Source organism: Mustela erminea, chromosome 10 (genome assembly GCF_009829155.1).
Source record: "Mustela erminea isolate mMusErm1 chromosome 10, mMusErm1.Pri, whole genome shotgun sequence".
NCBI classification, from domain to species: Eukaryota; Metazoa; Chordata; class Mammalia; order Carnivora; family Mustelidae; genus Mustela; species Mustela erminea.
The window spans coordinates 60,459,143-60,483,352 of record NC_045623.1 but is presented as its reverse complement, the minus strand read 5'-3'; the positions used below and the strand labels follow the sequence as shown (position 1 = coordinate 60,483,352).

The 24,210-nt window shown below is 40.6% G+C and overlaps 1 long non-coding RNA gene across 2 annotated transcripts in view; it reads right to left on the bottom strand.

The window, feature by feature from the left end:
- The window catches only part of LOC116567952, a 152,638-nt gene that overhangs the window by 83,813 nt on the left and 44,615 nt on the right, over window positions 1-24,210 (bottom strand). The window lies entirely within an intron of this gene.

The following is a 24,210-nucleotide window of genomic DNA, read 5'->3' as shown; positions in this document are numbered from 1 at the left end:
GGCAGGAGGTGGAAAGATTCAAGGTTTTGTGGTGGTGAATGGTAATGTGAGAAGGAGAGAATGATACACCTTCTAAAAGGTTAATCTGATCGTTGAAAAGTATTGAGTGCTCTCCATCAGTTACAGGGTCTATATTGGGTGAAGAACCAAGAGGTCAAGCAAGCAACCTAGAACTAAATTGTTAGAAGCATGGATATGTTTTGCTGCAGCAGCTCTTAGCCAGAGATAAGGGAGATAGGCCTTTGTAACTGGATCAAGAATGAAGCTACAGTAAGCTATAGGTTTTTTATTTATCCTATAAAGCTGAGTTAAAAGCCAAGGGTTTGTCCAGATTGTTCATGTATGAAAAGACAAAAGACATTACATAGTTAGGGATGGCTCAGAAAAAAGGTGACTAAAGAAACATTTTCAAGTTCCAGAAGGCCTGTTTATGTTTGGGCTCCCATGTGATGGGCAGTGAAGACTATATTTCAGTGGAACTTCCAGAAAAACTGGAAATAAACAAAGACCACCAAAATGGGAACAAGCAGAAGTTTATTCGGACCTTGCTGTAGCAAGGAGTTAATTGCTGTTACTTACATTTGGTATGGATTCAACGGCAGTCAGGGTAGTGGGAAAACCTTTCAGAAGGAAAAATAGAAAGGCTTCAGGTATGCTTCAACTGGAGGCTGTTGGCATGAGGAAGCTGGAGTCAGGCTAACTAGAAGAAAGGTAACTTATGTGATCAGTTTGGAGAGCATATTTGGCTTTCTCTGCTTTGTTCGGAGTTGGAAGTAAGGGCACAGAATAGGGCAGTTAGCAATCACTGACCCAATCCTGGGCAGATTGCAGCAGAGGTGTAGTTTGTCTTCCTGGGTTGCTTCTTGCTGAGGTCGTAGGTCAGAGTTCTGTTGTTATATAAGTTCTAGTCATTGTTTGTTTATATAATCAGTCTCTTGACCTTTTAAATTTTCTATTTCATTTTCCTTTAATTGTCCCTGCTCTTTGTATTAATAATTGCAAAAGTTTGGCACAATCTAAATATCTAACACTAGGGGATTATTGGTGGCTATTAAATTTGTCCCATTTAATCCCCTAGTATTGGTCATTTAGAATTTCTGGGTGCCAGTTCCACGTGGACAGGGAGAGGTGGATGCAGATTCTGTGGGATTTTAAATAGGTTGGCTCCAGATTAAGTAAACTCTAGCCCAAGACATACTGGTCTTCAGCAACACAGGCCAAAGGAAAAGCAAGGAAGATAGAAATTAACTGTTTGGGGATAGGGTATAATATATGATAGCAATAGCTACTATTTTTAAGTCACTGAATCTTCACAATGTCTTTAAGGATTCATTTTTATTTCCATTTTATAGATGAGGAAATTGAAACAGAGTGGTTACACTACATGTGCAACTAGGAAGTGGCAAAGCAGTATTCAAGCCCAGGCTGACCACATTCTTAAGCACTATGCTTTTAGTTAACTTAACTAGGAAAACTATGCCTGTGGGCAACAACAGCTAGACTCTGAAGTGCTCCACATCCAGTGGAGTCATCCATATCTGAGTCCAAATCCCAGTTCTAGCACATACTGGCAGTGTGATTTTTAACACGTTTATTAACTTATCTGAGCTTTGAGTTCCTCATCTGAAAGATGGTGAGAATATAACCAGAGTCAGACAAAATCTATCAAAGCTTCCAAGCAACTATATGTAATGCATCCAAACATTACTGAGAATGAAATGAAGTAGGAGAAAAGTGTTTTCCCAAACTTCTTTCACAAAGAATAGAGTATGTAGCTAGGATAAATATTTTAATCAATTGCTGGGAAAAGGCTTAACTCACAGAAATATTGTAAAAATTAAGTGATATTAGGTACAACCACATGATTGCCAATATTTGACTTGTTTGACCTACAAAAATGGTAATATGGTATGGTTCAGCCCAGTAAAAGGATTGAGAATACTTTAATCCAGGACTTAGTCTAAGGTGAATCCTTCATAAATAGTAACTAGTCTTATTATCACTTGTCAAGAACAGGCCAGCTTATTCAGGTATGTTTCTGTCAGGCAACACTTCAGGACCAACCTAATGAATAGGGGAATTCCCAAAATATAGCAAATACTGGCATCGTGGCTTGGAACATTTGTCCATTCAAAGCAGAATGTCTGCCCATCAGGTGTCTGGCACTAGACACCACTCCCAGAGGGGAATCCTAGCAAGAGCGAGGCTAGATTGCTGGAGTTTCCCAACCAGCAGACTGTGGGGGATGGGACTACATTTCATCAGGGCATTAGGAATGCACACAGGTACACTGAGGCAGAAGCCCAGGACTTTCACAAAGCCAATGTAAAAGACAAAGATAGGTCTGGAAAAGGAATTGTTTGATTTCTGTTTGTGTTGTCAATCCCAAGACATTTTCCACAGTAAAACAGTTTGGGTGGAACTTTCAAGGAAAGGGGCTATCAGGTCAGAGAACTTCACCCCTACCTTGGAGATGGACGATGCACTTTCATCCAATAATCTTCATTTGACAAACATTTCTTCAAGGCTAATAGATGCACACTAGAGGCCCTAAAAAGTATCTTACCATGAAGAGCATGTTTAATTTTGTTAAACCCTGTGTTTCTCAAATATCTTTCATTCTTCATAAAATGCTTAACATTCAGTGGAAACTAACTTTTCAGAAGATGCTCTAGGAAATGCTTCCCTGGATTATAAGCTTCTTATATAGATATTCTGTATACTTAGTTCAACTCCTTATCTTCTGCACCAAGCACAATAGCTGGCATAGAGTTGAATTTAATAAAAGTCTTTTGGGGACACCTGGTTGCCTCAGTTAAGCATCACCCTTCAGCTCCAGTCATGATCCCAGTGTTCTGGGATCTAGTCCTTGCTCAATGAGGATCCTTCTTCTTCCTCTGCCTCCTGCTCCCCCTGCTTGTGCTCTCTCCCTCTTTCTCTCTCTGACAAGTAGACAAATAAAATCTTTTTAAAAAATTTTTAAATAAAGAACTTTTGAACTTAATATGCATAAGTAAAACCATCAACTAGATCATTTCTCACATCCCTTTCAGCTTTCAACATCTATGGCTCTGTGATGTATAGATGTACCTAAGAATATACTAGAAATCACCATCACCAATATCAAGGAGACAATGATTATTAATATGGATACTCTGGGTTTTTTTTTTTTAGTTCAAATAAATGTTTTGTCTTTTACCAAAGAATCAAAAGGCAGTTCTGAGTAAAATAAGGAGGGTCAAGGAGAGCTTCCTGGAGGAGGTAAGCTTTGAAGTATCATGGTGAGAGTTGACAGAGCTGAAGGACTAGAATGATGAGGCTGGAATACAGTGTATTAATTAAGATCATTATGCTTGTATTTTTTAAATGGCCTTAAATTCTCTAAGATTCCTTCTCTCAAGTAGTTAAGTCCATGTCCCCTTTCCTTGATTGCTTCTACCAATAAAGCATGTCAGAAATGATACTATGTGACCTCAGAGTCGAGATGATAAATAGCCATGCAGCTTCACCTGTTGTCTTTGAACACTTGCTCTCCCAATGCTTCTCCTTGAGACACTCTTCCTTAAAACCCAGCCACCATGCTGTGAGGAGACTCAGCTACCTGATGAGGTCACACACGGCTGCTCCAAGCAATAGTTTCAGGTAAGTCCAGCCTTGAGGCCATCTCAGTGCAGGTGCCAATGATATGTGTGAAGGAATCATCTTAGTGGTAGGACCTTTAGCCCCATTGTTAGTCTCAGCTTTTGAGCTATTTCAGTCACCCCATCTATTAAAGTCTTATCAGCTGAGGCTTCAGACATTATAGGGCAGAGACACACCGTTCCCCGATACCTTGACTGAATTCCTAACCCACAGAATCCAGGACATAGTCTAGAGTGTTTCTTTTATATCACTAGATTTGGAGGTATTCTGTCATGCAATAATACATTACTGGAACAATTATGATGACTACCAGTGCAAAACGCCAACCAAATTAGTATAAGCAAAAAGGAGAATCTATTGGCTCATGCAACTGGAAAGAGCAGGGGCTGAAGTTGGCCTCACAGACAATATAGTCCAGGAACTGATTTTGTCACCAGAACTCTCTCTCCATTTGTCACCTCTACTTCTCTTCCTACATTAACAGGAAGGAAAATTTGTCCTGTCTAGGGTCAGTTTTCATTTAAACTTCAAGAGAAAGATATGGGTCCCATTGGACAGTGTGCACATTCCTAGGTTAATAACTATGGTTCAAGGACTAGAGGTATAGGAATAGCCTAATCCAGGAGCCTATTTCTCTGACAAGAGCAGGATCTATGATAAGCAGCCTCTACCAGAACACATCATTAGAGTAAGAGAAATTTACCCCAAGAGAAGGGGCTCTTCTAGAGACACAAAACAATTAGCATCTATTACCGTGGTTTAAAATGTTATCTCAGGAGTGCTTTGTGAAACAGAGTAGCTCCATTTATCCACAGATGGAATGAAATGTGGGATGAGACAATCTCTCCAACTGAAGATGGGCAAGAAGTCTTAAGCCCCCAAAAGACTTGGCAGAATATGCTTTGCTTACACCCACCAGGTATTTTTTGATGAACATGTGATACATAATTTCACACTGGCCATTTCACTGAACCCTTGTAACCATCCCAGGAGGCACATAATGTTAATCTTCTGTTATGAGTAAAGAAAACAGAACTCATACAATTAGAGTTACTTGCCCAAGGTCATGTGCTTCTAGGGGTCATTAGTAACATACAGAGCCCAGACTTCAGTCTCCAAATCTAGAACCCCATACGCAATTCACACTAAGAGCACTGAAAGCCCTGGACAGGGGATTTTATGCACCCAAAGTAAGGAAAGAGCCTTGTGTTTGTTTACACAAAATCTAAACACAAATATCCTGAAGTCTTTGTTGTTCAGACATAATAAGGCAACAGGGAGTCAGGTCTTGAGACAGGCAGAGACATTAACCACAACCTAAGGGACTTGTTTTCTCCATTGTCTAAGTGCCCTTGGACCTCCGACAAACCCCATATTTCTTGGAAACATGTACTCCTCTGAGAGCCAGGGAAGGCGTGTGGTCCAGTAAATGCAATTAGCAGTCTCACCGCGCGTTTCCTCGCCTGTTGTCTCCCAGAGTGCAGTCATCAGAGAGTTCACAGTTTCAAAGCACACTCTTCCAAATGACAAGAGTCTCCAGCAGATTTTAAGTGGATATGAGATGTCTATCTAGGGAGTTTTGGGGATATATGAAAATGCTTACTGAGCATCTCCTTGGAGTACGACTTGACTCTAGGCACAGAGGACCATGTAAGATAGAGACAAGATCTGTCAAGTTTTTAACCTCGTTTACAATGTAGGATTAATAAAATGATGATGATGATGATACACAAATTTATATCTCTGACCTTCCACCCTTAGAGCTCCAGCCCTTTGTATCCAAATGTCTACTCGAAATTTGCTCTCAGATGTTTCACGGAGGCCCCAGAATCTACATGACCAAAGCTGAACTAATGATTGACTGCCTCCCTCAGTTCTGCACCTTCTCTGGTGTTTCTAGTTTTGTAAAATAAAATAAAACTCCCAGCAATTCCATCCCAACATTCCTATCAAATTGAGAATCTCAAATGTTAATTTGGAAAAGATATCAAACACACCACCTTCTCATGTCTGAACTCCAAACCGAAGACAGTTTTATGCCCTTTTAGCCACTTCTAGCAGGGGTGTGGGGACAAGCCTGTCTTGTCCTTGCACTTGAGTGCCTGACCTCCCAGCAAACAGGTACCATTGCTCTCTGTGACTGTGCCTGGGACATTGCAGCACTTACTGAAATGGTCAAGCTTTACACCGATTGTTCTGAATAGCAACGTCCTATGAGAACAACTATAATGGAGAACGGGACCATGTAGGCCATAGCTCAAAACTTCTTCCTTTTTCTCTGCAGGGCAATAGTTATCAGGACTGACACCTTAAATTTGTTTCAAGTTCCTTGGAATCCTTGACTCAATCACAGTCGTGATTCTGAGTTGAGAAGAATCCTCATTTAAGTCAGTTGAGATTGACTTGAGTCAGTTGGGATTGAGATTTGGAAATGTTTGCTTTGTACCCCCAAAAGGGATAAAATTAGTCCTATTATAGCAACAGATTTTACCCTGGAATACCTCTCTCACTAGACTATGAACATCTTAAGACTAGGAACAAGGTCTAAACCATATCTCTTGTATTCATGGACCCAAACACTGTCCATTTCAGAAGATGTGGATTGAATCACTTTAGACACTAAGCTTCCTGCAGACAGACATGAACTTTCCATCTCTTTCCATTATAATGGAACTGAAAGAGATGCTTATTGAATGGAGCGTCTTGGGTTTCAGTCTATGGTTTTCAGTAATTAGACTTCAATTTGTACCTTTAATTAAACAGCTAATTGGAGTTAATTTCAGTGGATAGCCCACCAGGGTTGTAGTGAATGAGTGTAAGGGTTGCTTGTCTTTTGGCAACCATTCTGTGATTAAGGAATTTAAATCTTAAAAAGTAATATGGCATTGCGGCCCACCTGGGTTGAGAGAGTGCACTTTCTCTTCAGGTGGGAATGTCAGCATTAATGTAAGTGGAGAAGGGGGCTGTGAGCTGAACCACATGGAAACCATTCCTTTCCTGTTGGAGCCGTAACTCTATAATATGTGGCATATGCATGGAAGAGTCGAAGCCACAACAAGAGGGATGGTGGCTGCAGAGGCAGCATTTAGGGTTGAATTGAGTTGCGGGTGTCTCTTGCATGGTACTGGAATCAATTTGGTCTTGCTCTCTCTTGTTTCCAGTGCTTGGACATCTGTTTTATATTTAACTTTTCATAGCCATCCCACAAGCTCACATACCACACAGCAGAAGTACAGGCGCAGTAGGTCTGTGGAATGACTTTTTTTTTTTTTTTTAAGTAAAATCCAAATGAATGGGAAATAGATACGGGAGGAAAATCATAAAAGGCATGACTGCCTAAGGTATTTACTCTCTCCACAGATAGTGCAATTCTACTCCAGAAGTTTCCAGGGACTGGAAAGTGTTATAGATGAAGGCAAAACCCTACTAACAGGGACCTTTTGTCTGTATCTTCCATCCAAGACCTGGAATCTCTTTAAGGTGCTACACCTGTCCCTACACCTCCCATACATGAGGCTTCCTCTATTGACAACTTCATTCCTTAACCATTTTCTGTTTTCTGTAGCTCACATCTGGCACTCTTCCGTCTAGTGTTCTAGTCCATGGCCTACCTTTTTATGTTTGCATCCTGTCTCCCCTCCCAGTTCCACTCACAGTGTTTTTATAGTGTAGAACCCAGACTGCTCTGGACACGGATTGCTCTGCCTCCCCCGTACTCCCCAGCCCCACCTTGGATACCTTGTTTTTGGTTGTTCTGCATAACTGATCCCTGCTTCTCAGCCCTAGGACTCTTTCCCTTCCTGGGGAAAGGACCCCTACCAATCTCATCCTTTGGTTAGAGGCAAGGCCTGGGTATACCTTTGAATTCTTGAAGCTACATTCTGATAACGTAGCACTAAAATGTTTGGGGGCAGGAAAAATCCATGGGAAGTAAATTAAAACCAAAGGAAATATCTGAAAAAGGCCATAAAAATTATCATAATCATGTTATATACAACTGATGAATCATTGAATATTACATCAAAAATAATGATGCACTATGTGTTGGCTAATTGAATTTAAATTAAAAAAAATTTTTTTAAGAGTTTAAAATATACCCAATGCTTTTTTACAATTACTACTACTTCCCAGAAAAAATGGACAGGGCATGTTCCTACCCACTATATTCACCAAATTTTTATGTCACCTCACTTAAATAACTTAAAGCCTCTTTCACCCTCCAGAAAGCATAAAGGACCTCCTTTTCTGAACAAAGGAATAAAAAGGTGAAGTAAGAGCCTGCGAGAACAATTATCTCCAGAAGTTAAGTAAGTACAGCAAGTCCCAGAAGTACTGCGAAAAAATGTTGGCTTCATTAGGGTTGTATGTAACCTATTCTATAAATCACTCAAGGAAGGTAGTGAAGGACTGAACAGATGGGCGGGGTGGGGGGGAGGATGTTGGAGAAAATCCTGCTCGGAAAATCACCCACCTCTGGAACGACCATGGAGTCTCCTTCCAAAACAAAAATTATGTACATGTGAATTATATTCCATTTACAAATAGCGATTGCGATCCTCTTTATATCAGACACTCCATTCAAGAGGAATCCAAACAAAGTACAGCCCCTGACCTCAATAAGCTGACAGTCAATTAGGTGGAAACACAGCTAATAATATTTATATGACAAGCACCAGATTCTAGAGGACCACTGAATGAGCAACCTAACCCAGTCTGAACACTCAAAGGTTTCCTGAAGGACACGTCTGAACTGACCCTTGGAGTCTAGAGTAAGAATTATCAAGATGGGCCTGAGACTACCTGAAAGATCTTCACTAGTCCATCATTATTTTTATAATAACCCAATCTCATACACATGTTCTGGGGCAGGGAGACTTGGATACTTTTGCAATGATTTTACAATCTGGTCATAGAGAAGAGTTCTGTATACATATAGAACAGATATAGGCATCACTCCAAGATTGTAAATACAGGCTAGACATTGTGGTACCAAGTACATTAGTCCTAATTTAGTGTTAATACAGGAGAAGCAGCAGGATCTGAAAGGGTCAAAAAAAATCTTTATCATTAGCATTCATAATGTCTATGAGCATCACAGAATTAGAAGTATAGGCCCCTCTAAAGTAAATGAATCTAATCCTCTCAGAGAAAACTGAGGCAGCTGATAAAAAACTTCCTTGTCCAAGCGCACATGACCAGGAAGTGGTGGAACAAAACTGAAAGTTCCTTTAGGTGAGTATTGCCAGTATTTAAAATACAGCTAATGATCAGTAAATATTTGTTGTGTTAATTAATATCTTTCTCTATAATTTTTGAAAAGTTTTTTTTTTAATTTATTTGCGATAGAAAGAGAGCAAGAGAGATAGCATTAGTTGGGTGGGGGAGTTGCTAAGGGAGAGGGAGAAGCAGGCTCCCCACTGAGCAGGGAGCTTGATGTGGGGCTAATCCCAGGACCCCAGGATCATGACCTGAGCCAAAGGCAGACGCTTAACCAACTGACCCACATATCCTATAGAGCTGCCCCTCTATAGGATAAGCTTAGGGCAATCCTAAAGCACTGATTTCCAGAAAAGTAACTGAGATGAGGATATCACAGTATATTGATGCAAGAAAAAAAAGACTATCCCTCAAAGAAACCACCTAATAGTGTTAGATTTTAGACACCGAACAAAACAGTCCGTGTCCAATAGTATGATATAGTCAGTAACCGTATTCTTAGATACTGTGAACTTCATCTCAGCAAATCTTTTTCAAATGCCTATCGCATGCCAAGCATTTGATTAATCTCTGTGATGCAAAGATTAGTAAACCAATATCTGATCTTCATCTCCAGTTCTTAGGAAAGGAGACCGCACATCCACCCATAATGTTTTGCCAATTTCACAGAAGCAAACATGAAATATTAAGGGACCAAGTGAGAGGGAGTGTTTGATTCTAACTTAGGTGGACCTGTAAAAGAGAACATTTTATCTTAGCCTTGAATTATGATTAAGTCTTCAGCACAAGACAGGGACATCATAGGCAAAAGAAACAAGATGAGAAATCAGACAGAAGTAAGACAACAGCAAGATAACCTGGGAATTCCAGAGGTCTGATGCAGCAAACACAACAGAAGTGCCTCCTGTAAAAAGAGGTGGCCCAAAGACTGGGTTAGATGAGGAGCTACGAAAAGCCAGAGCTACAAAAAGCCTAGGTAGTCGGAAGAAGCAGGTAAAATTAAGTTGAGCTGAGGTCATGTAACAACACTCTTGGGACCCCATCTGTATCCCTTCATCATGCACCATTTCTGTACAAGCCAGCCCAACTTCCACTGCTATCACTTATGATTCTCTAGCTACTACAGCCCTCTCTGCTGGCATGCAAGGCAGCCCAGAGTGCTAGAGAATTGATGTCTGCTCTCCCCTTTCCCCAAGCAAGGCTTAATGGTGAATAAATGCCTCTCTTCACTTAACTCAAGTAGGAAAACACTGAAACGTGTGTTGCCCTGTAGAATTAGGCTCCAGCTGCCCACGTTTTTAACTTCTTCAATAATAATTCTCTGTCAGCTTCTTTTTCTACCCTGTCTTAACTTTTCTCACTCTCTTACTGAGGTTTCCTAGAATCCACCCTCAAAATATCCCACTTACATCTGACTTAGCGTCAGAGTCTTTTTCTGAGGAGAAGCCAAACTAAGACATTATCAGAAAAATGATCATGAAAGACAAACCAAGTCATCATCAGGAAAATAAAACCAATGATTTGCTTTCAGGATCAGGACAATGCTACAGAAAGAAACCAGGGTAGAGAGGCCAGTAAGTAAGAAAGTGAGAGAAGATGTAACATGTGGGCTAGAAGGCAGTAGTTAGGGGCACAAAAGGGCAAGACAGTCCAAACGAAGGTTATGAAAATGATAATGTGATGTGCCAGTTACTTGTTCAACAGCAAGCTTCATGGATTGATGGGTACTTAATCATTTTGATTTGGGCAACTCTGTGAGAAACTAATGAAAGCTTTGAGCTTTCTATCCAGTAGGGGGGAAGTAGTACATACAAACAATTCTGCTTGGAACTTCAAGGGTTTCCCAAACCCCAGATTAAGAACCCCTGATTAAAGGCTGTATGTGAGGCTGGACTGTGAGGGTCTTGATTGCCTGCAGAGTGCTTCAGCATTCATTCCATAGGCAAAGGGGAGCCAGCAAAGGTTTTTACTATCAGAGTTCCCAAGTGGTTATAGTTTTCCATTCTAAATGGAACCTAAGAAATCTGGATGTTTTTAACAGATTGAAAGAGAGATTGGGGAAAGCGCATAGATAATTGAGCTCCTTGTTGGCCAAAATCATTTTCTACCAGATGCACTATAGGGCTTCAAAGGCTGCTGACTGCAGAATCCAGATGCACCTCAATGGGGGCCATAGGGAGTCACTTCCACAGCCAAATGGTTTGGCCTCAAAAATTCCTGGATCAAGACAGATACTGAATGGAGCTGGAAACAAACTCAGGGCAAACACAGCCTTCTATATTACTACCTATAGCAAGTTTGGTATGCAAAATGGACAGAGGGAAGGTGAAAGGGAGAGAGAAGAAGAGAGAGTCAGAGAACAAAAGAATCCATTTGGAGAGAGGAACAGAGCTAGGAGGGCAAACCAGAAAAAAATGTATAGTAGGACCTATCAGAAATATAACTGTAGGAAACAAAGGCTAATTTGAGAACAAACAAGAAAGGTATAGAGAAAGAAAAAAGATAGTAACTGGACTTGAATGATCTGGAATACTAATAGAGAAAAAGAAAAATTCATTTCTTCTCTTTCTTCTATAAATGAATTTAAGGAATGGCTATAATATTTTAAGTATCTACTACATAGAAAAACTACATTTAGCATCACTATATACAATAATCCTACAAGTAAGGTGTTATCACCATGTCACAGTTAAATAAACTGAGACCTTGAAGAAACTTGCACTGGGCCAACAGGAAAGCAGTGGTGTAACTGGGCTTTGAACCCAGGCCTGACTGGGAGTCACACACATTACTAGTTCTTGTTGCCCTCATCCCAGAGCTCAGATTTGTAGATCAAACACAAACGAAGAAAAGACAAATTATATGGCCTATGCACCAAAATAAAAATAAAGGATTGTCCATTGTATTTCCTGTCTTTTTTGGACTATGCTGATGGAGCAGGAGGAGGTTGCTGTGGCTGGTCACCATGACTGTCTGCATGATGACCTCTGAACCTTCACCATGCAAGTCACCTTACTGGCATAATTCCACTACTCACTCAGGGCAGGACCTATCGGAAAATGGGAGTACTGGCATGCTAGAAGCAGAAGGACATCAAAGTGGGTCATCCAGACAGATGCCTTCAAGTTTCTGGAGTGGGTCCATGGTGTCGCAGAGAACATGGATGCTGAGCCAGGCAATTTAGACACAAATTTTGCTTGACAACTCATTTGCTCAAGAACCCAGTGAACCTCTCACAGCCTCATTTTCTTCACTGGTAAAAACCAAACCACCTTTTCAGGGTTTAATGTGAGGACCATACAAAATAATGGATACATGTGTCTAGTACAGCGCCTGACACAAACCAGTTCTTGAAAACTAGCAATTTTGCATTCCAACATCGTTGCAATCCCCTCCTTTTCTATTTGAACCCTTGTGTCTGTGTGTTCCCTATGAACTCACCACCAAGGCCTGTTAGCACCCGAGTTATAGCTCTTTCTCTCGCTTCATAGCTAGTATAAGAGCAAAATAAATTTACCATGTCCCTAGGAAGGAGTGAATCATTACCTCTTTGCTACTGTGCTAGAAAGAGGCTCAGAGAGTAGGTGTTAGGTGCCACAGTCCTATAGCAAGTAGTACAGCAATAAGGGTCTAGCTGGCATAAAGGAACAGACACAAGAAATATACACGTGCTACTATAACAAAATACCACAGCCTGGCTGACTTCAACAACAGGGATTTATTTTGCACAGATCTGGAGACTGGAAAGTCCAAGATCACAGGCTGGCCAATTAGATTTCTAGTGAGGGCCCTTTTTCTGGTTCTAGACAGCCATTTTCCCCACTGTGTCTTCATATTGGGGGTGGGGGTAGTGGGTTGTCTCTGAGCTCTCTTCTTAACACCAATCTTACTGAACTGCCCATCCCCTTAGGACCTCATTTAACCTTACCCTCTCTCCAAATATAGTCACTTTGGGGACTAGAGCACAACTTCTGAATTTTGGGGGAACATAAACATTTGGTCCATGAAAGATGCCTTGGATAAGTTGCTTGCCTTCTTTTGGCTTCTTTTCTTCATCTTAAAAAAAAAAAATGTTTGGGAGAGCTATGTCCAACAACCCTTTCTGCTCTGATATTCAAGGATTCTGTCTAACACTGAGTGGGTATTATCCAGCAGAAATTTTTCCTGTTACTGGTCACCTCAAGTTTTTATTTCAAACTGCCTCCTAGGCAAGAACATTGCATTTCTACTTTTCAGGGAATTTCCTTGACAGAGCTCTTATTCATTCATGCCAGTAAGATGAGCACCTGCTGTGTGTCAGCAATAGCTAAGGATATAACTTTAAATAGGAAAAAAAAATCCCCACTTTCCAGTATAGAAACAAAAGCAAATAGTTTTCAAGGTCAGTCACAGTATCAGTTATAGTTTTGTCAGCTACAAATAATGGACATATAAACCCCAGTTCAAAACATGAAGTTACATCTATGGAGGCTTCATTATCTCATGCAACAAGAAGTTCAAGGCAGGTGCTATGTTCTGAATGTTTGTGTCCCCCCAAAATTCATATGTTGAAATACTAACCCCCATAGGTAATGGTAAGGGGAGTTTTGGAAATTGTTTAAGTAATGAAGGTGGAGCCCTCATGAATGGGATTAGTGCCTTATAAAAGAGGCTCCAGAAAGAACTGAGCTCCTCATTGTGGTTTTGATTTGTATTTCCCTGATGCCGAGTGATATGGAACACTTTTTCATGTGTCTGTTGGCCATCTGGATATCTTCTTTGCAGAAATGTCTGTTCATTTCTTCTGCCCATTTCTTGATTGGATTATTTGTTCTTTGGGTGTTGAGTTTGCGAAGTTCTTTATAGATTTTGGACACTAGTCCATTATCTGATATGTCGTTTGCAAATATCTTCTCCCATTCTGTCAGTTGTCTTTTGGTTTTGTTAACTGTTTCCTTTGTTGTGCAAAAGCTTTTGATCTTGATGAAGTCCCAATAGTTCATTTTTGCCCTTGCTTCTCTTGCCTTTGGCGATGTTCCTAGGAAGATGTTGCTGCAGCTGAGGTCGAAAAGGTTGCTGCCTTTGTTCTCCTCAAGGATTTTGATGGATTCCTTTCTCACATTGAGGTCCTTCATCCATTTTGAGACTATTTTCATGTGTGGTGTAAGGAAATGGTCCAGTTTCATTTTTCTGCATGTGGCTGTCCAATTTTCCCAACACCATTTATTGAAGAGGTTGTCTTTTTTCCATTGGACATTCTTTCCTGCTTTGTCGAAGATTAGTTGATCATAGAGTTGAGAGTCTATTTCTGGGCTCTCTATTCTGTTCCATTGATCTACGTGTCTGTTTTTGTGTCAGTACCATGCTGTCTTGATGATGACAGCTTTGTAATAGAGCTTGAAGTCTGGAATTGTGATGCCACCAACTTTGGCTTTCTCTTTCAATATTCCTTTGGCTATTCGAGGTCTTTTCTGGTTCCATATAAATTTCAGAATTATTTGTTCCATTTCTTTGAAAAAGATGGATGGTACTTTGATAGGAATTGCATTAAATGTGTAGATTGCTTTAGGTAGCATAGACAGTTTCACAATATTTATTCTTCCAATCCAGGAGCATGGAACATTTTTCCATTTCTTTGTGTCCTCCTCAATTTCTTTCATGAGTACTTTATAGTTTTCTGAATATAGATTCTTAGCCTCTTTGGTTAGGTTTATTCCTAGGTATCTTATAGTTTTGGGTGCAATTGTAAATGGGATTAACTCCCTAATATCTCTTTCTTCTGTCTTGTTGTTGGTGTAAAGAAATGCAACTGATTTCTGTGCATTGATTTTATATCCTGACACTTTACTGAATTCCTGTACAAGTTCTAGAAGTTGTGGAGTGGAGTCTTTTGGGTTTTCCACATATAGTAGCATATCATCTGCAAAGAGTGATAGATATCACCTCACACCAGTCAGAATGGCTAAAATTAACAATTCAGGAAATGACAGATGCTGGCGAGGATGTGGAGAAAGGGGAACCCTCCTACACTGTTGGTGGGAATGCAAGCTGGTGCAACCACTCTGGAAAACAGCAAAATGTTGAAAATAGAACTACCCTATGACCCAGCGATTGCACTACTGGGTATTTACCCTAAAGATACAAACGTAGTGATCCGAAGGGGCATGTGCACCCAAATGTTTATAGCAGCAATGTCTACAATAGCCAAACTATGGAAAGAACCTAGATGTCCATCAACAGATGAATGGATAAAGATGTGGTATATATACACAACAGAATACTATGCAGCCATCAAAAGAAATGAAATCTTGCCATTTGCGATGACATGGATGGGACTAGAGGGTATCATGCTTAGCAAAATAAGTCAATCAGAGAAAGACAACTATCATATGATCTCCCTGATATGAGGAAGAGGAGATGCAACATGGGGGGTTAAGGGGGTAGGAGAAGAATCAATGAAACAAGATGGGATTGGGAGGGAGACAAACCATAAGCGACTCTTAATCTCACAAAACAAACTGAGGGTTGCTGGGGGGAGGGGGGTTGGGAGAAGGAGGGTGGGGTTATGGACACTGGGGAGGGTATGTGCTATGGTGAGTGCTGTGAAGTGTGTAAACCTGGTGATTCGCAGACCTGTACCCCTGGGGATAAAAATATATTATATGTTTATAAAAAATAAAAGAAAAAAGAAAAGAAATTTTTTTTAATTAAAAAAAAAAAAAAAAGACCTGAACTCCTCCCACCATGTGAGGACAGAGCAAGAAAGTACTGACTATGAAACAGGAAAGAAGTCCTCTCCAAACACAACCCATGCTGGGACTTCTTAGTCTCCAGAGCTGTGAGCAATAAATTTTCTGTTGTTTATAACTTGCCCAGTCTGTGGCATTTTGTTATAGCAGCCCAGACACAGTAGAATTCCTTCAGGAATGTTTTACATACTGTCTCAATACTGTTGTAAGAACCTCACTTCTTTCCATTCCTAGCACGTTGGCATTGCCACAAGCTAGCTGTTTTTCTAGGTACAACATGGCTGCCATAGTTTTAAGAACCCACACGTAGAGCAGTATCATGCAGCAGAGGAAGCAGTGGCATGGCTTCTTATATATCTCTTTGTCAGTAAAGAACCTTTTCCCAGAGCCCTTAAGAAACTTCTTCACCCAGCCTTTGGCCATTACTGTGTGATATGCTCATCCCTAAACCGATGACTGAAAAGAGGAATAGGGCTGCCTTGAATAGATGAGCATGACTTACTTATAGAATAAGGAGCAGTGGATAGGCTGCTTCTCCTGAGTCACATGGAAAAGTAGGCAGCTGAGCAAATCAAAGTCTTGCAACAAGGAGAACAGCTGTTCAGCGAACAATACACCAGCACCTATAGCACACAACTCAGCACTTTAAGGAACATAAGACAAGTAAGCCCAAGATACTGAGGGAGCAGACAGGACGGGCTCCTAAGGGAGCCTGCATAAGTGTGTATGCTGAAAATAGAAAAGCATAGTATTTTTTTTAAGAGTTTATTTATTTACTTGAGAGAGACAGTGAGAGACAGCATGAGAGGCGAGAAGGTCAGAGGGAAAAGCAGACTGCCCGTGGAGCCTGATGTGGGACCTGATCCAGGGACTCTGGGATTGTGACCTGAGCTGAAGGCAGTTGCTTAACCAACTGAGCCACCCAGGCGCCCAAAAAGCATAGTATTTAAAAGCTAGAGTTTTCAGATGTTTGAGGCAGAACCAGAAATGCAACCTCTTTCGGGTGATGCGGTGATATTTACAGACTCTTATGTGTCACTGGCATCAGCTGACTCCACTGGGATATTACTAGCCCCTTGCAGCAGTGTCCAAACCAGGGCTCAGGGCCAGGGGAGATAAGCTATCTTACGGGAGGATGGGACCCAAAAGGAACAAACAAAGGTCAATTCTAATGAGAGACCAGAATGAGGATTTAATGTGCTGGGATTTAAGAAGTGTGGGTTTTGTAGTCTGACAGCCTTGAGTTAAATCCAAGCTCTGCTATTTATTAGGAAAATTATGTAAACTCTTTGGATGTCAGTTTCTTTATCTGTAAAATAAGAATAACTATGTGGTCTATAAAGATTAGAAATAAAGTGTGTAAAGCAGGAAGAAAGTGCCTGGCATACAGCAGTCACTCTGTAAATGGTAGCAGGTGGGCTGGCTAGAAGAAAATGCAAGCGCGAAGGGATTAGCCATGCACAAGATGAGAAGGATGAACAAACCTTGTGAAGCAAATTCAAACAGAGCTCAAAATTTAAAATGCTATTTTCATAGTTCTTTACAATCAGCAAAATGCCTTTTTCACCTGTTGTCCTACTGGCTTTCTACAATTTGTCATTAGGATTTGCCCATTTTACAGATCAAAAAACTGAAATTCTGTGAGGCTTAGACTATGACCTGGTTTGTTTATCTCTGATTCCATGAAAGAAGAAACAAAGAAGGAATTCATTTTCTCAGGGAACTCAGGCTGCTAGAGAGAAATTTGTCTGCAGTTTAAAAAGTCAGAAACAGTGGGACTCTGAGAGTAACCCATTATTAGGTCACGAGCTCCGTCTTCTTAAAGGTCTCCCGTGGAGCACAGTGTTTCTTAAGCTTTGTCAGGCATCAGAATCTCCTAGAGGGCTTGTTCAACCACAAATTGCTGGCTAACCCCCAGAGTATTCAGTTCAGCGTGTCTGGGGTGGGGCCTAGTAATTTACATCCCTAACAAGTTTGCAGATGATGCTAATGTTCCAGAACCACACCTTGAGAACCATGGGCTCAGAGAATGAGCCCCAGAATTTAGGTCAGGTCTTCCAATGGTAAGTGTGCAAGAATCACCTAGGTAGCCTGTTAAAAATGCAGTTCCTGCCTCCTCCCGGAATGCAGGTTAGATGCATAGAGGTGACTCTGATGTAGGAGGTACACCCTGATTTACTGGAGAAAAGCCAATTGGTCGATTCTATCAAGATCTTCTCGACAGTCACCCCTAATTATGCATATTTATTTACATATAGATTATTTACTTTTACTACTGTACTAATAACACCTTATTTTATCTACTTTTTAACAATCACAATTTTTTTAAATTTCATAAACATTTATGTAAATGTTCAGTTTTATTTCCTGCACCCCAGTGGGCTGCATCATCACTTTAGGGAACATTGAACTCAGCAGGTGCAGCTCAAGGTGTGGTCCACAAACAGGCTACATCAACATCACCTGGCATCCTGTTAGCAATACAAGCTCACAGCACCTCCTGAATCAAAATTGCTGGAGCTGAGGTAATTGGTGCTTTAACATGTTTCCCCATGTGATCCTATGTATCATAAACTTTGAAAACCACTTCCAGCTAAATACACATAGGCAGCATCTTGAACTCCAAGATCTTGGAATTCCCCACTAGAACTAACTCTTTTAATAAATTATTTCGAGCCAATGATGATTGTATTTTTATTCATGTATCTACTATTATTATGATGCTGCTTTCTTGGCATGACATTGTCAAAGAAAATTATTGATTTCTATGAAATTCAAGAAAACCTACCTGGTCAGGGAACCAACAATCCCAGTCTGCCCAAGGCCAAGGGTATTCCCAAGATATAGGATTCACTGTACTTAAACCAAGAAAGTCCTTGGGAAATCAAGACAAGTCGGTTACCTCTCTTGGACTCTGTGAACCTTAAAAACAAAACTGCCAGTTATTTAACCAGCCAAAAAATGGGCTTATTGGGGAATAACAGTGAATGGCAATTCAAGAGAAGCAAGATATGGCAAAACCATAAGCAAATCTGCCAACACCAAAGAGGAATTCTCTTTTATGGAAAGAAGCAGGAAGTTGGGAGGGGCTGTTATAAACAAAAAGTCCATTGGATTAGACTCAGAACTGGTTTTTCATTGGCTGAGTTGCAACGGTCTCTCATTGGCTGGGCTATTCCCAGAATTTGAGGAAAACCTTTCTTCCTCCTGCTGGGGTAGTAGAGTAGTCTCCACATGCAAAGTTCCTCTCTTCCCATGTGTCTGCAATTGCCTATAAGTGCTAGGACCAGAGAGCTCCAGACGCCAAATCTCCCAACTCCATCCTAGCACAGGTTCCCTTCATTAATTTTCACAGCTCCATCATGATAACATTTGATATCTAAGAAATCAACTCCTTTTCTCTTCTCCTGCTAACTACACAACTTCTGCATAGAGTGAGTGGGGCAGGGCAAGAGTGCCCTAGACTAGAGGACCCAGCTCTGGCTGTCATTTAATAGCACTGTGACATGTGGCAAGTCATCTAATCTGTAAACCTCTATTCATCATCTGCAAAATGGGGACCAAAAACCACTGATTCCCACACCTCACATGGTAATTGTCAAGGTGAAGACAATTGGTGTTGTCTGTTATGAAGGTGCTTTATGCATTACAAAGTAGTCTATGAACATAAGGGACAGCCATTTGGCATCATAGGAAGTGGAGGCTTTCAGACAGACAGATCCTAGTTTCAACCCGACATCACATCGGGCACATTATTTTATCTCTCTGAGATGATTCCCATCTGTAAAATGGGGGTTCAAATTACCTTTCTCATAAAATATTGAGAAGATTAAAAGAGAGGGTGGTCACTAAGCGCCTGGCATATTTGAAGCTCCAAAGTATTAGTTCCCTTCCCCATGATTATAAGACATTCAAAGACTTAATGATAGATTTTTGCAGTTAATGCAATGAATAGCATCATTATGCTTGCTTCCTGAAGTGAAAAGCCACAATAACACTCCTCACTGCTCCCAGGGCCCCTTTGATGTGGCAGGGGGTGGGAAAGGATGTTACTTCCACTTGGTATAACCAAGCCAGAAAAGGTTGTCCAGTTCTTATCCAGAGAAGTGGAGAGAGCTACTGGCTTGGAGAGGCCAGGGGCTGAAGTGCACAGTGACTTTTGCATCTATGAATGTTAAATCTGTAACTTCTATACCTGTTTAGTCCTTTCTTCAGTAAATCGTGCCTGATGTGAATAGATTTTTTTTAATTAATCTTAAAAAATTGTAAACTAAAAAGCAAACAAGCAAACAAAAAAAAAAAAATGTACAAGCCTGGCCTGTCCTTGTGGGAGGAAAAAATTGCCTATAGGTGAATGTCTGTTTTCATGAAGAATTAAGTAATATTCCATTTCTAAAGGATTCCATCCATTCACCAAGCATTTGCTGAGCCAGACTTCCAGTGATTTGGGCATCTACTTTGTGCCAAGCTTGGCACATAATAGATATGAATAGTTTTTGCTTGGCAAGAAGCTTCCAGATACAAATAAACACTGAGTTAGAATCCACAGCAGAAAAAAGAAATATATTAATAGCGGTAATTCTGAGAAATGGTGATGGTGAAAAGAAGGTTTAGAAACCCCACCTGGGCAATGCTAGAAATGGTCCATGCTCTGTACATTAAGTGGGATTGATGGAAATTATAGCCTAGTGTCCATTGTTTTTGCCTTGGCACATGGCCTCTTCCAGGGAGCCTGGGCGTAAATTTTAGCTAGTGGGATATGAGTGTAAGTGTGATGTCCAGGATCTGCCTTTAAAGAAAAGGCATGTTCACCCCTTCCCTTATCCCCCTTCCTTCTGTAGTAAGCAATCTTGCACCATGTGATTGATAGGATCATCTAACAATGTCACAGCAACCAGAGAGAAGAGGTCTGGGCACTTCCTTCATGAATTCATAAAGCAGAGCCACCCTAGGAGCAGCACATTTATATGACAGAATTAAACGTGTCTGTCTCACATATGCCTCTATTATCTTGGGTCTCCATTATATGCAGCCATATCTATATTCTTTTACACTTATCTATAGGGCAAGTGATTTGTCTGGATGAATTCTGTATGTTTCGATTGACAAATATGTCAAACAGAAGACATCTACAAACAAGCTGTCATGGAATGATGAAATATAATCAGAAGTCTAACAGTGAGCACTTCTGTGAGTCATCCAATGGTTTGCATGTTGCTCAGAGGGCAGAGAGAAGCCTGAAATCTACAAAGTGTCTATCTAGGGAGGCCAGTATTGGACTCTTCCTGGGTCCTACCCTCTACTGTTCTTTTCTCCTCCCATCATGATCTGCTTGAGTCCAAACCCCAGGGCTATTTGAGAGGTAGGAGAGTATGAGAAACCCCAGAGCCATCTCTGAGGATTCAGCTTCAGTACTTTCTTGCCCATAGTCTGACTAGGATGTTTTCTTCCAATTCTGTGGCTGGTTATATGCTTCAGATAGTGTTCCAGATTCCCTATTTCATGTTTACAGTTTAGACAGTGAACACTCACGGGTGAGGACTGATAATTCATCTTTTCATTCTCAGCTAGCTCCAGACCTAGGTTAGCACAAATACTTGTTGAATATTAAAAGGAAAAAAAAAGTAAATGAATGATATAATATATTCTACCATTGCCCTCTTAGGAGCCTTTCCTATTTTCCAAGTTTCTACTCCAAAGACCAAAAAACTATCAAGGAATCCTCTTGGCTGTCCTATACCTTTCTGGATACCCTACTGCAACTCTACTAGACTCCCAGGCATGGCACATCTGACCTGTTGGAATATCCCACTTTCTTGCATCATTTCATTTGCTGTCTTATCCACCTTACCTTCCAGGCAAAAAGGTGCCTACTGACTTCCCTAGGCTGGAATTCAAAAATCCAAAGCTGGGGATAACTTAGATGGCCAAAGCCATGGGGTACAGGGGAAAAGAAAATCAAGATCTCTATTCTGAGCAAGAGTGGGACTTAAATAAAAGTATGGTCAAACATACGAAGCTTGAGATGGTGATCAGAGATCTGACCTATACAAGCTCTGAACTATAGAGTTTGTTCAAACAGAATAGGCAGGAGCTAGTTATAGAACCCAGAAGGCAGAGACAAGAAGGTGCACGACAAGAAGTATTTTATGGGATGTCTCTAGGAAGCTTATGGCTGAGAGGAAAGCTAGGAAGATCTCTAAGACAAATCAGGCCTCACTGCCTGCTCAGACCAGGACTTGCACTTATATCCTTTGGTGATCTTAATTGTCTATCATGAAGAATCTTCCATCATAGGCCAGTTCTGGCCCTCCAAAATGCAGACGCCAAGATGAGATTAGAAATGTAAGTGATTTCAAGAAACAACAGGCATAGGTGAGAATATGAAGAAAGGAGGGTCCTGTTACACTGCTGGTGAGAATGCAAATTAGAGTAGCCACTCTGGAAAACAGTATGAAATTTCCTCAGAAAGTTAAAAGTAGAACCACTCTATGATCCAGCAATTGCCCTAGTAGGTATTTACCCAAAAGATACAAATTTGAAGGGATGCATGCACCCCAATGTTTATAGCAACATTATCAACATAACATATCAGCATTATCAACAATAACTAAATTATGGAAAGAGCCCACATGTCCATCAAACGATGAATGGATAAAGAAGACACAGTATATATATATATATATATATATATATATATATATATATATATATATACATACATATGGAATATTACTCAACCATAAAAAAGAATGAAATCTTGCCATTTGCAAAGATGTGAATGGAGCTAGAGTATTATGCTACATGAAAAAGTCAGAGAAAGACAAATGCCATATGAGTTCATTCATATGTGGAATTTAAAAATCAAAACAAATGAACATAGGGGGATAGAAAGAGAGGAAAACCAAGAAACAGACTCTTAAGTATAGAGAAAAAACTAATGGTTACCAGAGGGGAGGGGGCTGAAGGACAGGTGAAATAGGTAATGGGTATTAAGGGGAGCACTTGTTCTGATGAGGAGCAGGTGTTGTATATAAGTATTGAATCACTAAATTCTGTACCTGAAACTAATGTTACACTGAATGTTAACTAACTGAAATTTAAATGAAAACTGCCAAACCAAAAATAGAACAGTAAAAAAAGAAAAGAAAAGAAAGAAAAGAAAAAGAAATGCAAGTATTCATTGAGGACAATGCCTGCAAAAGATAAAGGGAGAAGGAGAAGCAGTAGGCGAGCTGTGATGCAGATCTGGTCCTTGTGGAAGGAGAGGGATAGACAGAGGATGGGGAAGAAAGAACCTCAGAGCGTGGTTCAACTCTGAGAAAGTTTCCACCAGCCCCGAGGAGCTTCATTGCAAAGACTGTTCACAGAGAATCCTGGGATGGGCAGAAATGGCATCTCATATCATTCCTGACACACAATGACATTCTTTACAGTTTCCAAACTGACTCAGAGAAAATCCAGGCTAGAAGGTGTCTCGGAGATCATCCTGGTAAATATTTTCAAAAGAACTCTCTGCAGTAATGAAAAGATCCCATATCAGCCCTGTCCAAAATGGTAGCTACTCACCATATGTAGCTGTTGACTACTGGAAATGTGACTAGTGTAACTGAAGAACTATTTTTTTGTTGTTGTTTAATTAGTTTAAATTTAAGTCATCTTATGTAGCTACCATATTAGCACAGATATTGAGTCCAATTTTTTTAAGTGAAGAAATGGAGGCAAAATAGAACATGTCCAATCACATATGAAAAGTTTAAGGGTAGACCTAGGACTTGAAACCACTCTTTTTTAAGTACAGCCTTCTCTTCATCACCCACTCTTGAGTCAAGATATAAAACATACTACTTCTATTTAGAAACCTGGGCCTTCATTTACAAGTTGTTTCATGTATTTAAAGGGTTACAGACTGGGATCTTTCCTCAAGCGCTTAGTAGCTAATTTCATGCCAAAAGAGGTCCCTTTATTTATGATCAACTTCTTGTCCTTCATCCTTGCGCTTATCTATGTAGTTTTCTCCTCTAACCTTTGCTGCTTAAGAAGTTTCCAGCTCTCCTTCACTTCGAAACTCAGGTGCTCCTCTATGATCATTTAACACACCCCTCCCCCGCACTTGCCCCAGCACCATACCCAAGTATGCTGCTTTTGGGAATTGAAAATCCTTCTGCCTGGCCATGACTGCAGCCTTCGTGTTAATCCAGCTAAAGCTCCTGTGGAGCCCAGGGTCTCAGATCCCCTCTTGGGCCTTTCCCCCTCCCTGATCTAATGCCACTCCATCACCTGCAGCCCAGATGGAGAGACCACAAATCCCCAGGAATGCATTCCTAGCAGAGGACATGCGATTGCTCCAAGGCTTACCATTCATTCCAAGACCTGGAATCTGGCTGCCTTAGAGAGTACATGCTTCCTCCAGGCCCAGAAGGGGAGAGCACTTTTCCAACATCATCTGAAACACAGAGGCCTTCACTGTGACCAGACATGGTAAAACGAATCATAATTAAAAAGGACTTTTAGAGCCCCCTATCCAATCTTTCCCATCCTCTGACCCCAAATCCGCCTTCATTTTGAAAAAAAAAAAAAAAATCAGTCACTTGTAAAATACCTGTCACTTGTAAAAGACCTT